The sequence below is a fragment of the Plectropomus leopardus genome, chromosome 1 (assembly GCF_026936395.1).
Source record: "Plectropomus leopardus strain MGB_pleo_1.0 chromosome 1, ASM2693639v1, whole genome shotgun sequence".
Classification (NCBI taxonomy): Eukaryota; Metazoa; Chordata; class Actinopteri; order Perciformes; family Serranidae; genus Plectropomus; species Plectropomus leopardus.
Window position 1 is genome coordinate 19,115,317 of NC_142176.1, and position 16,809 is coordinate 19,132,125.

At 39.2% G+C, this 16,809-nt stretch overlaps 1 long non-coding RNA gene across 1 annotated transcript; it reads right to left on the bottom strand.

Annotated features, from left to right (window-relative positions):
• Positions 1–1,031: 1,031 nt before the first annotated feature.
• LOC148190399 (uncharacterized) lies at positions 1,032–16,708 on the bottom strand. The gene is made up of 3 exons (XR_015777455.1): positions 16,616–16,708; positions 15,245–15,368; positions 1,032–1,167 (listed from the first exon to the last, which is right to left on the bottom strand). It is a non-coding gene; the product is annotated as an uncharacterized LOC148190399 (long non-coding RNA).
• Between the last annotated feature and the right edge of the window lie 101 nt (positions 16,709–16,809).

The following is a 16,809-nucleotide window of genomic DNA, read 5'->3' on the forward strand; positions in this document are numbered from 1 at the left end:
CGGAAATGTGTAATTACGTTAACTGTGATATAACATGAATGCAGCATACGCCCAAACCTAAAAGAAAACTACAGTATTTTGGTGGAGGACAGAAGAGAGACAGTGAATAACTGAGACGTCTGCCAATACAGGTGTCATCCATCACACTGATGGACTTCCTGACAACCACAGCACACAGGACCGAGCTGTCCGAACTCTTTTTCTCACTCATGTATAAGCTCCTTAGATACCTGGAAGTCTCCTCTCAGGGTAGCTGCTGGATAAGACAAGTCAAATTTCCGAGGCACCATTTCTCCTCCTGACAGCATCACTCTCGGCTGCAAACAACCCCAGTACATACCGAAGATTACAGTAAAGCCAGAATAACATCATCCACAAATAGCAAAGATGCCACCGTAACGTCTCTTATCTCCACACGTCAATAGAATCCTCTTGTCAAGAGTCCGCTGCCTATCCTGGATGTCTTTGACTTCACGCTAAGAAAGCAAACATCGCTGTCATTCTGTGTGAACAGATACAAAATGACTTGAGCAGTATCTCCCACAGGCTGTCTTGGAAAACAGCTTTGTAAATGCTCTCTAAACCCCTTAAACACATGGAGATTAGATTAGAAAATTCCTGAGCATGTAACTGATCCACTCTGCCACAACTAGCACAGAAGATAAACTAAAATCAAACTCCAAAGCTTCAGTTAATTGATTAACTGATCAGTCAATCTACAGGAAAGTAATTGCAGACGATTATAATCATTGTTTATTCATTTAAGTAATTTATCATGCAAAAAACGTTTCTTAGTTCAATTTAAATTGAATGAATTTCTGCTTTTTCTTTTTACTGCACTGAAAATCTAAAGTTCAGGTGGGCAACTTTTTTAGAAGCATTTGCTGAAATTCCCTACACAACCTGATAGCAATCAATACATGAAATGCTCTGGAACAAAGAGGAAAATAATCTACTATCTGTGGCTGTCGCAGGCCTGTAATAAGCCTGTCCAATCATTTCACTTAGGCTGAATGATAGCTTACCTGTCTGTTAGAGAGAGGGCTTTCCTGTTTGCTGCTCCATGGCTGGAGATGTGGGGGTGTGTCCCTGAGGTGAAAGCCTCAATCCATAGTGACGAATCCTGCATACAAGCTGCTATTCCAGCATTGGAAACACCTGCCTTCACTGCAAAGCAACAAAAAAGAAAGATGGACTTAACAAAATGATTGTAATAGCGTCTGACATAAACAAGATAACACACGTGTCAGTATGAGCAAAGCGTTTCAGAGATGGAGACAGAAAGTTTAGTTTAGCCTTCTGCTAACCGGAGCTTAAGGCTCATAGCTGCAGCTTCATGAACACGTTTATGTAGCTGACATTAGCTGGAGCCTGGTGTGTCCTCCGCCTCACTCCCCACTGCTACAGACCACCTCACTGGGAAGAGAGCAGGCAGCAGCTCTGGAGACCGACCCCCAGTCAGCAGCTACAGCAACCCCAATCCAGCCAGTGCAAACTCCAGCTCCAGGGGACTGGACAGCCCCGACTCCCCGCTGTCCTCTCTCCCCGTCTAACAGGTTGGATCTGGTTCTAAAGGGGTTTGTGCTGGCCAAAATTGAGCCGCTACAGTCACCAACCAAAGGTCTGTCTCCCAACTCCTCACGGGGAAGCAGTTCACAGCAGCGGGGAGTGAGGCGAAGGGATGGTGGTGTGGTAAGCTCACTAAATCGTGTCTCATTTGTGTTCTGTTAAAAATATAGAGAGAGTGGGACAAGAGGGGGCTGTGTGAGTGAGCTGTGCACGACTCCACAATAAAAAAAGATTAAATAAATCAGCAAATGGGAAATACTGAGTTGCTGTAAGATGCTTAGGACAGAGAGGTGAGCTAAAGGGTGTATTTTAAAATACTATTTCTGCCTTCTCTAGCTTTAATAATTATGGGTTTGCACTGTTGGTCAGACAAAAAAGCAATTAGAGACACATCACATTGTTCTCTATTGAGACTAGCATGTTTCAATACCACAGATCACTCACACTCGTGTCTGTATGGTAAATATGAAGCTATGGCAAGCAGCTGGTTAGTTTGGGTTATCATAAAGATTAAAAAACAGGGAAAATAACTAACCTAAACTAGCTCTGTTAGAAGTTCTAAAAAATCTGCCTTCAGCACTTCTGATGAATTAACACTTTTTATAAATTTTTTGTTTAATCCTTGCAAAAATGAAAAGATGTGGTATTAGTGCTACACATAGCGCTGGACTATTTTTTTGGATGGCCCAGTCTTCGTCGCTTTAGGGATCGACAGATTATCAGAATCGATATTTGGCATTTCGGCGATTATCTGTATCTGTGCTTTATTTTAATGCTCTCCAGTGAAAGTAATCAATGTAAAAGTGTGCATATTACAGGCAGTCTGCAATACCTGCAAACAAAGTGTCAGCATGGGAGGAACTTTTACTTTGTAAAACCTCAGGGAGCCATTTTTATTTTATAATTTGTTATTTAAATTCAATTTAACTTTATAAAAAAGGTTACTGGGAACTTGCTCTATATGTTGTTGAAAGTTTCTGTTTTGATTAAACATTTGCCAAAGGCATTCAAACAAAGTTTTGTGTTCTAGTTTTTTATATTCCAAATTCTAAATTTTGACAGAAATATTTTTTTTTATTTTTATTGTCAGTGCATATGGGTTCCAAATATCAGTTATTGGTTTCATTAAGTACAAATAATCGGTATTGGTATCGGCCCTGAAATAACAATATCAGTCAACCCCTACTTCACTTGTTGCCTGGCAACATTTTCAGTGATAAAAGGACGGCCGTATCCACTCTGCTCATCGGCTGCTGGCTGTTAGCTTCATATTCATCATACACACGAGAGTTGCATCGATTTTCTCATCTAGCTCTCACCAAAAACGTAGATACGAATATTTTTCAAAATGTCCAACTAATCCTTTAATCTAAAAATAACCTTGACGTTAATCCATAATGTAAATGGCTGCAGCCCTCCCCTCCGTTATTAGTGAAAGAGTAAAATGTCAACAAAGAGTCGTCCTTACTGGGGGGCTATCAGCCTCTGTATCATCATTAGCATCATCAGGGAAAAAGTTCTGGAGTGACAGGTTACTGCTGACATCATACATGACCTCAGGTAAATCAGCGGGCCGTTTCAGTCAGAGATTTTGACTGTGGAGTGACTCACATTGTATGTTCCTGCCCTACGGAGGCACGCACAGCAACAGTCAGAAGCACTTTAACCAAATGGCGCACTTCTCTGTAAAACTCTAGTCAGCTTTTCGCCCGCTCCAGTTGCCTCTTAGCGGAGATCTACAACAGTAACACAAACTGGCAGATTAGTCTCAACAGTTTAGAATTTGCCACAATAATGATAGCCTCAGCCTTCCTGCTATTCTGCCTTGGCAAGCAAGAGAAAACTCATAAAATAAGCAGCCTTATACAAACCAGAGCATATATTTAAACTGTTCGTCTTGATGTAAGCTTTGGGCATTCCTTTTTCATAACGCGATAAAAGCTTGTCTGCTGCCTCTGAAGCTATGACTGTAAATGATCCTGTTATGGCCTGCTCAATGTTTGAACCAGTTTCACACAAAGGAGAAAGTTTAATTAAATGACATGGCAGAGGCCGATTAGTGAAGAGATAGAGTTGAGGTTTGTCCCTCGTTTCCTGTGACAGAAAACAGAAGTTTGAGAGATACTGCCAAAAAACAAGTTGTGTGTCTGTGAGTGTTGAAAGAAGAGAACGGGCTTGTGTTTAGACAGGATCATCCTGTGAAGAAACGGCTCTCCAGGCCAGAGCGCCTCACAGAAAAAAGCCAGACGTCCATTAATACTCGTTAAGTTGTTCACAACTGCTTTATGTTTACATCGTTTCATGATAAATGTAAAAGCCTGACACTTCAGTCAGTTTGTGTTGAAGTGATGTTGTATGTAATCTTTGTTAACATAAGAAGAACACTTTCTAAACATTAAAGTGGATATTAATCATTAGTGCTGTAATAGTTACAGGCCTCTGGCTGATGTCCAGACACATACAATTATGGGTCGGTCAGAGAAACCACAGTGACTGATTATAACATTTGGATGTAAACAATGATGACATTCTCCTGGGATCCTGGTCACAGGTGGAAAGTAATTTTATTTAAGTACTTGAGTAAATAAACGTACTTTTACATCACATGATAATTTGCTATGCTACTTTGTACTTGTACTTCACTACATAGGAGGATATTGTACATTTTACTCTTATGTTTATTTGACATTTATTCTTATTCATTCCTACTATGCAGTTAAAATTTAAATTAAAAAATGGACATAATAAATATGACCATTATTGTCATATATTAAAATAAACAATATAGCAATGTATAAAATGTAGATTTATTTATTTGTGGAGGCCTGCCACAGATAATAGATCTTCCGCTACATATTTTTGAAACATACACACTGTATGTTAATTCACTGCACTGGGCGCTCAGAGCCTGTTCTAGGCACAGTCGGAGTGGCAAACACCAGTGAAAGTGAAACTTAACTATTCGTCGAGCTGGGTCCGAAAGTTCATTCGCTGCTGAAGCTCCTCCTCTCGTCCAGCAATCTGATCAACTCTGACTGAGAGGAAGGATCAATTATCCAAACTCAAACTTCTCAAACTGCTGCTGAGAAAGTAAAGAACTCATGACAAGTTCTGCCTGTTTTGCGTTCACGTACCCGTAAAAACATCTGAATTTAGAGAGACATCGAATTCCTCCCAACATTATGTCCTGCCTGACAATCCTGTTTCCTTTTGAAAAATTGTCACAGGGTGTCCGGTGGCTCAGTGGATAAAGTAAACCCCATATATGAAGGCAGTGTCCTCGCCACAGCAGCCGCAGGTTTGATTCCAGCTCACGGCCATTTGCTGCATGTCATCCCCTCTCTCTCCCCCTCTCAAGCTACTGATCTTCTGTCCTATCTCTAAATCTTAAATAAAAAAAGGTCACAAACTGATGCTAGATCAGAGACACATTCAATACAAAAAAAAAACGGTGTGCTAAGAACGGCTTCAGTTTCCAGGTTGAACGGCATGTTTCTCAAATGGTGTGCAATGAGCTTTGAGGTGCTTGCTTTGGCAATGTAAAAGCATGTCTCCCATGCCAATAAATCCCATTTGAATTGAATTCATTCCTGCCATATTTAAAGGCAGTGCACCTGTGTAACACAACGGGGCGTTTAACGCACCACTGTTTGCGTTTAAATAAATGTTTTGCTATGTTTTGTCAGAGCAGCTGGCTGAGGCCTAATACTCTCAAAATGCCATCTGAACTTTAAGTCAAGGACATAAATGCTTCTCCCGCTGCCATCCACGGAGGAAAAAACGTAAAAAGTTGGATGAAATGTCGCTTCATAAACTCAAAGGGCACAGTCAGAGACGACAGTTAGACACAACAGTTCGAGAAGATGATGGGAGGAAAGGGAAAAGAGAAAAGGAAGTCAGGTCATTAATCTTGATGGCTGGTGCTCAGCGGGGTGTTAACCCCAGGGTACGGCCATTTCTTACTGATGCCAAACTCCAAAAGATGACTCATCGTGGACCCAAGCAACTAAGAGGGCAAATAACATTCACACATGGTCTGGCATAGCAGCACGACAGTCCTTGGTGAGACACAAACTTTTCTGCGGTCCGTCGAAACTTTGATTCTGTTGGCAGTTTCTGTCTCGCAGGTGTCCTCTGTTCAGATTCATCTTTCACTCTGTGTGTTGCCCAAACGATACCTCTGTGCAGCCTTGCGGATGTACAAACACGTGCATGCATGTGCACATGAACGTGATGCATGTATGAGTCTACAGTATACCCTGGCCTAAGAGTGAGTGTGTTCCCCTAAAGGTGAGCCCGCGGAGCCTGCGACGTTTCCTCTCATCCTACTGTCAGGCGCTGCTCAGCTGTTTCCCTCCATGGCTTCTTAACGGTCTGGGGAGCAATGTACCCTCCTGTCCCTCCTCAGCACACCAACACACCACGGTGACCCAGCCAGGGTTAAAGGTCAGCGTAGAGCCTACAGCTAGCACCAGACCGGTCACTCTGGAAAACTTTCCTTGTCTCCTCTGCTTCACTTTCACCGAGATGCAAGCGTGAGTTCCCAGAGCTGTGAACAAACATTTCAACAAGATATTTTGCATTTTTAGACATTTTCACATTCAATTTGGTTTGAGCTCTTTGTGCGATTAAGGAGGTAAGGAGGGTGAAGATTTGCCAGAGTATCATGATGACCGTCACTTGTTGAGATTTCTTCGGTAAGAGGAATTTTACACAGCGGCTTTGATACAATTTCTTTGATCAATGTGTAATTTTTAAAAGTACCACAGCGAGTGTGTTTGCTATAACTTTTATACTTAAATCATCTCAATGCAGCATTTTGCTTTAACTGGTGTGTTAAGTTCTCTGCTGTATTTTGCAATACTTGTGTTTTAAAGGTTTTCAATGAGGGCAAAATGAGTTTGAATTTTTAAGCAGCTTCATGTTCAAAATCAAAGCGCCTCGCAGAGACTGATGTAAGAGCTTTAGCCTAAATATGTATCACACTTTCTCTGCAGGTCTGACAGACAGAGACAACACCTCTCAGTGGCTAACAGTGTGCAGCAGCTGCCTTCCTACACCTTACTTCCTGTTTAACACAACATAAAGAAGGCTGCATTACATTAATTATCACACTATTGTTACCATAGCTTCCTTATTTGGCTGTGTGTAATTCAGCTGAAACGTGGATAATAAACCAACAGTGACAAGCTGGAAAGATAAGCAGGTGGATGTGCTTAAGTTTCAGCAATGAAAGACTGAGGTTACCTGTAATAGCAAACACAGATTGCCATTAAAGTAAAACAAGAAACATGAATGTATGACGGGTCCCGACTATGTATGTGCTATATGCATGAAATCTTATATCTTTTATGTCATAATATTCAAATAATGTACTGGATATTGTGAATAATTTTGTATAAAAGCAATAGTGTGCCTCTTTTGTTGTTGTTGTTTTTTACTAATTCGGCAAATAAATACCGGCCAAATCAAGAACTTCATCACATTGTGGGAAGATCATATAATGAGTTTAAAACCCATGCTAGCAGCTCTGTGAGACTGCACTTAACACCACTATGCTTTGAGATAAATGCTTACATCTGCATACTTCAATGTTGCATGTGACAATGCTATTATGCTGATGTTAAGCAGGTATCATCTTTACCCTATTCATCATCTGCATTTAACATTTTAGACACGCGTCAACGTCCGGGGCTGAAAAAAATCAGGGCAACACTGACGTGCCAAATACTGCAGTTCCTCTGATGAACTCTTGAGGCCGGCTCCAGAAGAGATCAAATCCCAATGGACACCCATGCTGACATGCCCAACTTTGCAACAGAAATTAGCATGTTTACAGCAGGGTAAAAAATCTGTTTTGGTCTCTATAACTAATTTCAACATTCATGACAACTTAACGGAGGTAAATCTTTTTATACTACCCGCTTACATTTTATAAAAAAGCTTAAAGTTATGCATAATTAAGGGTGTGACCGCTTTGAGTGACAGGCTGTCCACAAGTTGTTACGTTAGTTGTTAAGCTACAGTCTGTGAGTCAGATCCAGCCCTCGCTCCTCCACAACTCCGCCCTCTCATCCAAATATGGACACAAATCAAAATTGCTATGGCCGAAATGCCAAACTGGGATTTTCCACCATGATTAACCGCTACAGTGTATGTATTGGGGACGCGTCATCCATCTTTATACACAGTCTATGCCCGCACATCCTGTGTCCCACTCAATTTTGAAACATAACATATTGCCCTTCACCAAAGCCAATATGATTAATCATCTGTACAACATTTGATGGCAACAGTTATTGAAATATTTCAGAATGGACCTGACAGTCATCCAAACTGTCACTAACGTGGCTACGAAGTAATACTGTCAAATGCTTCCAATGACCTTATTCACACTGAGATGTTAAAAGGATATTTAGCAAGCATAAACAGTGTGGTGAAATCTCTGTAGATACAGATATATATATCTTCATATCGCCCTGTTTCCAAACCTTCTACAGTCAGATTCTGTTCACATTTGTGCAACTCCTGCGAGTTATTTTTTTTTAATTCCTAATTGCAGCCTCCTACTTAATGTATCTGTGTGAGAATGACACTCCATGTTTTCAGTTTAGCGATGGATACTCCGGGCTGCCGATCCATGTTACCGTTTAGAGACACAAGTGAGTGAAAGAGACACTAGATCAAAGATGAGGCTGAGAATAAAACCCCATCCTGCGGTGGCCTTAATCCTTCAACACCTGCGATTTGAAGCACACTCCTTTGATGTTGTTGGTTCGGCTTGATGGGGAGACACAGAAAGAGCGAGAGATGTGGAGATAATAGACTGCTCATTTAACACATAACTAAAGTGAATGCAAGTTAAGGTGACAGATCGGCACAAATAGCAAATCAGCTCTTCTATAACTCTTCGATGATATAAGTCCAGGGAGGTTTGCTGCTCCATCTCACTGACAAAGTGCTGTATGAGAATGCTGACTGGCCATCTGGCGATGTCTGGAAGCAGTAAATATATAAAACTCAAAGCCAGCAGCAATTCATAAAGACACTAGTTGTCATTGAGATCGTCTGGGAGCGCTGGATCTCTTTGATCCAGAACTGCTGTGGCTCATCCCTCACAAATGTCTCCACAGTCCTAAGAAATAATTAAAAATAGTGTTTTCCTGCTTTTGTGCAATTGTCTCTGTGAAATGTTTAATCGTGCTGCTCATTAGTTGTGCTTTTTAGTGAACAATAAAGATTACATTCATGTAGAGTCCGTTTGAATTCCCCTGTGAATGTAGCCCTCGCTTCACTAAAACCCCTGATTAAAACATACCGCATGTAGCACAACTGCAGAAAATACCAGAGGAGGCCGAGACAAACCGAAAACTTGCTTAACAGGAAGATCCAAGTCACATCACACTTCATTAGTGATAAAAATCAAAACAGACAAATCTATGTGACGACCTGATGGTGATCAGATTTTACTACTATAGCAACACAGCAGAGCTGAAACAAAACCAATTAATCGATACGTCTATTAAAGGTCCAGTTGGTAGGATTTAGTGGGATATATCGGCAAAAATGGAAAATAATATACAAAGTATGTTTTCTTTGGTGTATAATAACCTGAAATAAGAATTATTGTGTTTTCATTACGTCCGAATGAGACGTTTATATCTACACTGTCCACAGAGTCCAATACGCTGCACCACCATGTTTCTAGGGATGCACGATATTTGATTTTTTTTTTTGCCAAAATCCAACATGCTGATGTATAACAGTTTATTTGGGCAATAACTGATACCGATAGATATACCAGTCATTTATTTTGCCACAAAACTTTAGTCATCATCAGATCTCTTCTGTAGTGGAATTAGCATCATATTATGCATACTCGTATTATGACCGCCAACCAGCAGATGGAGACATAAAATACAATGCTTTTCTATGTATGTAATATTTATTTCTTGTGCAAAATAAGAAAAATACTTCAAATTAGGGTGATGCTTTGTACCTGTTCACTTTGTTAATAAATAAAGAAAAAATACTGGTTTGTGATATCGGTAATTCCGATATTTCATTTTAAAGCCAATATCTGCCAATACCTACGACACGCTGATATCACTGTGCATCAATACATCTTTCCACAGTAACACAGAAAAAACAAGCCAAACGCTGGCTTTAGATAGGTCCATTCTGTTTTTGCGCCTGCCACCACAATTGGCAGCCTCTCTGCAAAGAGCAGCGCCAGAAAAAGATTTTTTTAACACGAAACAGCTTAATTCTGTGTTTTTTACAGGTTTAAATCCCCAGGTCCATTTGTTTTGGAGAGGAGAAACCCTCTGTTGATAATTCAGCTCTAAGTAAAAAAAAAAACAAAAACCTCCTGAATGTCTGCATCTTAAATTATCAGAGAAAAAAAGGTGAGCAAACATTAGGTGCTGGGCTAGAGGCCCATCTGCAAAAAGCTGGACAGTGTCGGTGAAACACTGATTTGTTTCGTGAAACTCCATTATTCAGTGTTTTTACTTGTTTTAATCACCTGGTCCCTTTGTTTTGGAGAGGAAGGGACCTCTGTGGATAATTTCTCCTCATAAAAACATCCCAAACACTGAAGGTATTATAAGCGGGAGAATAGTCAGATGGTTGCAATCTGCAATCCTCACCGCTAAATGCCACCAAATCATCTTAAATATTACACACTGCTATTTTAAGAAGAAATTAATTCAAAAATGTACGTGTCAATTAAGTTTTTTAAGCATAAACACCAAAAACACGCTGATTTCAGACTTTCCAATGTGAATACTTGCTGTTTTTTTTTTCTTCTATGATACTAAACTGAAATACACTGGGGTTACAGATTGTTGTTTGGACAAAACTAGTGAAACAAAACGGCTACTTTGGGCCCTAGGAAAATGTGACGTGCATTGTTCACTATTTTCTGACATTTTACAGACCCAAGGGTCATTTATTCATCTAAAAATGAATTGTCAGATGAATAAACAAAAATGATTGTTAGTTGTATCCCTGAAACATGCTGCCACCAACAACAATAATGCAACAACAATGGCAATACAATAATCTAGGCTACGGCCACACAATGGAACAATATCACAAGGGACAGAGGGGAGATGGATGAGCCCCGGGCAGCCGGCTCTGCCACCGCAGGCCATTTACGCTGTCCAGCAGAAGGGAAGCTGAAAGGACAAAATCAGCACAACAGAAAACAAAGGGGAGGAACAGGACAGATCCTGTCATTTTTACATAATTCAGATTATGTGAATTATTCCTGGACATCAGAGGACACACACACACACACACACACACACACACACACACACACACACACACACACACACACACACACACACACACACACACACAATAGGCTGGAGTCAAAGAAAAGAGCAAGAGACATGTAAAATGTAACAGCTGGAGCATGAATGCACTATGATAATAACATCCCAGGTTACAACACGGACATTTAATTAGGGCTGAAGCAAACAATAACTATCTTTAGGGAATTTTGATGATTTAAAAAAAAAAAGTATAATTGTTTAGTGCATAAAACATCTAGTGACAACAAACAATCCTGAAAATGGAATTACTTCATTTATTATATCATATATCATATGACAAGGACACCATAGATCAAATAATTTTGCTGTCGTTCAACTAATCAGTAATTTAACTAGCTGTTTCAGAACTCCATTTAATTAGGGCTGAAAAAACGTATTGATGATGATGTCCAAAATTAGTTAGAAAATTCTTCACGTCTAATGATGTGAGATCTTTGTATTGCTTCTTTCAGTCCACAACCCCAAATCCGAAATTTACAATGCAACTGTATCCCAGAAATTACATTTGTATGTTACTTAAGTACTTTTCGTAATCACATAGTTGAGGCAATGTAATCACTGCCTGAATTATAATCAGAGATCAGTTTCTTTCAGGTAACAAAGCACTACATTCATGTACTGTGTAGGCTTTGGAAAGAGGTCACTGGGGAGGTTAACGACTGTACAAAGTGCAAGATCTCGACACCATAGCTGCAGGTTCACATCCAGAGTCTTGTCTTAGGTTTAGGCAACAAAGACGCCTTGGTAAAGATAAGGGAAATGTCACGATTTCAGTTAAATGTTAAAAAAACAGGTGAAAAAAAAAAAAAAATAATGCTGTAGTCACTATGTGTGGACACTATATTGCAAGATTTGGAGAGAATTTGGGGGACAACTGAAATTTGTTTTCTGTGAACATTTTGCTTTACATTTAGTATCAATATTTAGGGAATTATAATTTTATAATTTTAATTTTAATTATCATTATGTTAATGGAAAACGTTATTAAGCATTACATTTCCCTCAAAACCTAGTTGTTGTTTTAAATTAGAAGAAGGTACAATGACAAAAAAACTGATAAAAGCCTCAAATCCTCACAACTGAGAAGCTTGATCTAGAGAGTGGCATTTCTGTTGAATGAATGACACAAACCGATCATCAGTATTGTTGTGGATTCATTGTACGTTAATCCACTCATCAATTAATCAACTAGTTGTTTCAGAACTACATTGATTTGATTTTTTTTAATCCTTAGAGGAGATACCACCTAATGTTTTGGTAATGGAATGATTAACACACGCAGCATATGATAATATTATGCATTTTTTTCGTGCAAGGAAAATAAATAACTAATAGCATTTGAGATGTTCAACAATGAGGTCAATCAACAACAGACAGATGATTCATTTTGCCTCCACTCTCTGTGCATGTTAAACCTGATTGCATGAACCACCACCCAGACCTTCTCCTCAGTGCTTTGTTCAGAGCAGAGCACGTTGGGGGGTTGGGTGTAAGAAACAGGGTGTGGCTTTGTTGTTGTCATGGCAACAGAGTGAACCCCCTCTCAACCAGTTACTGTATGTTGTGAAGGAACTCGGTCTCAATCCAATAACGGTATATGTGCAGGCAAACTGACCAAAATATTACACAGCATGCCTGTGAGCGTGCACCCTAACAGCCTCAGATACATCCTGTACCGTTCCCTTTCGTGACAGAGTGACAGCCTCTCCGGTTTCTCAGAGTTCAAACAAGCATAGCCCATTAGTTATACCTGCAATCCCGCTGTACAGCAATGTCTCCCCTAATAGGCTGCCGCTGTTATAAAACACAAGGTTACATTATGGGCTTCATAAACAGGAGTCAACGGGTTCTCTGTGTGTGCGCCTGTGTGGCAGCAATGAGCGCCTGACCTGCAGACAACCCCACCGAGGACGACAAAAAGAACATAAAGCAGAGGTGCCGATGTCTACAAACCGCCAAAAACTGCTGTCCAATATGTGAGGGGATCGACAAGCCAGAACAGACTGTGGCAACTGAGATTTGACAACATAACAGCTGAAATTATTTTTTTTTCCTGTAGCAGACTGAATTTAACTCCAACAAACATTTCTCGTTGCTGAACATTAAATGAAACAGTACCAGATCTAAATATTGCTTGATACTAAAAATAAGGGTAATAATGTATATGGGTGGATATGCACAATCATACTATCCCGCTTCCTTTTTTCCTCTTTTAATTTTTATTATTTTTTTCTATTTATTTTTCTACCTTTATTTCATATTTTTTTCTCACTACAAAAATATATGCATATTGTACAAATGCTTTAAATATGAGAAACAGCATACGTAATGACATCTTTGTTAACTGCAGCAATAAAGTGTTTAAAAAATAATAATAATTCAGCTATCTTCATCCGGTGTGGATAGAATAAAAGCAATGGCACATGACCACTCTTGTGCAATACCATCAACTGAATGCTGCAGCATTATTCAGTCCTTATCACTCAGGCAGCAGCTAAATATCAATATAACACGGTCATTGCATTAAGAAGATGTGGTCATACACTCTCTGTGGAGACTCAAAGCTATTAGCAGTTGCATTAATGGAAAAAAGCATGATTTTTAAAAAGTCATTACAGCTTGATCAGTGCAGGATTTTACTTAAAATATATTGTTTGAGTGAAATGCCATTATAAAGGACCATGACCTGGTGTTTAACTGTTACAAAATGTTACCATCTGGTGGTGAAATGTGGTACTGCAAAAACACTGCTGCTGGGCGACAGCAATAAATAAATGAGAAGACATTAACAGATGCTTCCTCACGTGACAATAAATGGTTTGATTACAATAAAAAAAGATGTGAATCATTTGCCGTGGCCTTCACTCAGCACATCTCAACCCATATGACTATGGCAAATTTTGGACCAACATTTTAAACTACACTCTCCACCATCATCAAAACACTCAATGAGAGTTTGTCTTTTGAACTATGGTTTTCAAAGATATTCCCAAGATGATACCACACGCTTGCCTCTTTTTTATTAATGAGTAAGATGCCAATGTATTGATATTATGTTTCCCTCTAAATATGCCTCCCACCAACTCAACAGTTCTCAGACATTTTCATGCACAAAATTTAAATTTTTTAAAGACTTTTCAAGAACGCATAATAAAAACATGTTTTTCTTACCCCTCTTGCGGGGCCGTTTTTCAAACACATTAGATTCAAATGCTATTCAAATATAATTTGAGCTAGCTGGCAACACATGAGGAAAGAGAGAGGGAACGCCGGGAGAAATTTTTTTTAAAAAGTAAGTGATGGTTAGAAAAACACTGTCACACACCAACCCATACTAAAGCAGCGTGACGTCGACAGCTACAGAAAATCAATTGCCGTTATGTTACCTTGAAAGGTTACCCACTGAAGATGACAACTTAAGCACATACAACAAAATTCCATGACTTTTCCAGCCTTAAAAAATGTAATTGTGAAATTCAATGACTTTTCCAGGTTTTCCATGACTGTGGGAACCCTGTCTTCATCTACACATCACCAGATCGTTGTCTCAGCTTCCTGTCAGTGCACTCTGCTTCAAGCTGCTTCATCTGCATTTATCGTGTTCACTTTTTGCCTGTTTTCCCGTGCCTAACCCCCTTTTTCTTGTTCCCTGCAGTTCCATCTGCTCTGGCTCTGGTCCCTGTCTCCCGTCCCTTGTCTCATCAGTCCGGTCGCCAGCCTCAGCTCATGCTCCAGCTTCCTCGCTTTTAGCCCTAGTTTCCCAGCTACCAGCCCAAGCATCCACAGGCCTGCATTTCCATTTCCACTGCCTTTATACATTCACTCCCATTACATTCCTGTCTCCTCATCTTTCAGTGTCCATCGTTTGAGTCCACGCTCAATGCATCACTCATAGCAGAGATTAAATCCATATCTTTGAAATGGAAGAATATATATTTCTATAAATGGTGAACAAAAAAGGACCCACAATTAATGTCTGAGGAGCACCTTTTGTAACATCATCAATCTGGAAAATACACAAGACAATATGCAGTCAGGAGGAGCGAAGGAATAATAGATTAAACTGTAGTTACTGAGAAGCATTAACCTTCTCATCTTTCTGTGCCATTATAAAGATCAGATGTAAAGTTTCCAAAATACTGAAAAACATCTAGCAGCCTTACAAAGTTATCACTATTTTATATTAAAGATTAAATGTTTTATCATAGTCTCATGTCACAACAGGTGAAGACGGAAAGGAAAATCTAAAAGAGGATTTTGCTAATCCTATAAAACACTAGGATTACCATGAGTGACCTTTCAGGAGAAAACATACATCACATTATAAATACCTTGGCTTGTGGACACGTAGTTCATTCAGAAACCTCTGTGTGCGTGTGACATTTCAGCGGTAGGAAGGCTCACAATCCTCTGTTTGCTCTCAGTTGGATCCTCTTTGCCGCTCTCCATCCACGTCTGAGAAGGTCATAGTGCAAAAACATATTGAACACCGAATACTTTTCACTCATAATATTCTATGTGGGAATAATTAGGGCGGCACAATTAACTGAAATAAAATCAAAATCACAATATGGCCTAATGCAATATCCAAAACACAGGAGCTGCAGATTTTTGATAAATATAAAATATGTCACAACATACAAACCAAAGATGTAGCAGGATCAAGAACAATTTTTTATTTTTTTACTACTAAATCTACCTTGTGCCTCATGAATAAAGCATCGTAGTGCTACAGCAGTCATTCTTATTTGGTGCAGACCTAAGCAAAAGTCACATTATAATCATTTATATATCTTTTTTCATCTGTCAAAATGATCACATTGATTTTTTTTATTTATTCATGTATTTATTTAGCATAACGTGAAGTCTTGCTAATAATGTAAATACAACAGTAAATACACAGCCACAATCTGTTACTTTGTTTTTTGTGGTTGGAAAACATTTATAAAAATGAACTTTTTATCATATTTGCTGAAAGCGTACACACATAAATAGCCTACAAGAAAAAGATGATCAGTAAAAAATAAAAATGACATTATAATCACTTTTTTTGTGCGCCTCATATTGCAATCGCTATATTTGTCAACATAATCACAATCATTTTTATTTATTCAATTTATTTTCAAATTTGTAGCTGAAAATATTTACAAAAAAATAACTTTTTATCATCTTTGCTGAAATTGTCCCTGAATCCTCCCATAAATACCTACATAAGAAAGATGATCTGTAAAAAAAATAAATAAATTAAAAAAAAAAAAAAAAGATTTGTTATATAACCACGGGCATGTAGCATTACCAAAATGCTCACAGCTAGCAAAACTCATTAATTTCAGCAAGACAGAGGAATATTTTAGCACCCCATGTGGACGAAAAGTTTCACTAACAAACTCAATATTGTCTGTCTATCTCTGCGTTACCTCCCCTCACCACGTTTCTCTTGGAGAAATGATTCAACTGAATGGCCAGTAGTGACATACTTTGATATTTTTACAACTATTTAATCCAGGTACGATCGACATTTAACTTAACAAAGATCAAAACAAGCATCACATAGCTAAATTAGCTTCAACCTCTCCAGTTTGTCTGGCCAGATTAGCAAAACTTCAGCTGTGATCTGGCGGCTGCTGCTTCACGTTTTACTGCAAAAAAGCGCAGTTTTTTCGGTTCGACAGTTTAGACAAACTTCATTGTAGATTCCTCACCCTGTTGTTGGTGGCGCATGCCTCCGCAACGCAGTTTTTAGGCATTTTTGTCTTGTTTGCTAGCGGACAGTGAGGCACCTTCTTCACGCAAAGTCGTTTGTTTACCCCCTCCGGTGTGGGCGGGACTTAAATGAGCTTCGTCCATAAACAAACCAATCAGAACCGAGAACTCTCTAACGCAGCTGTCAATCACT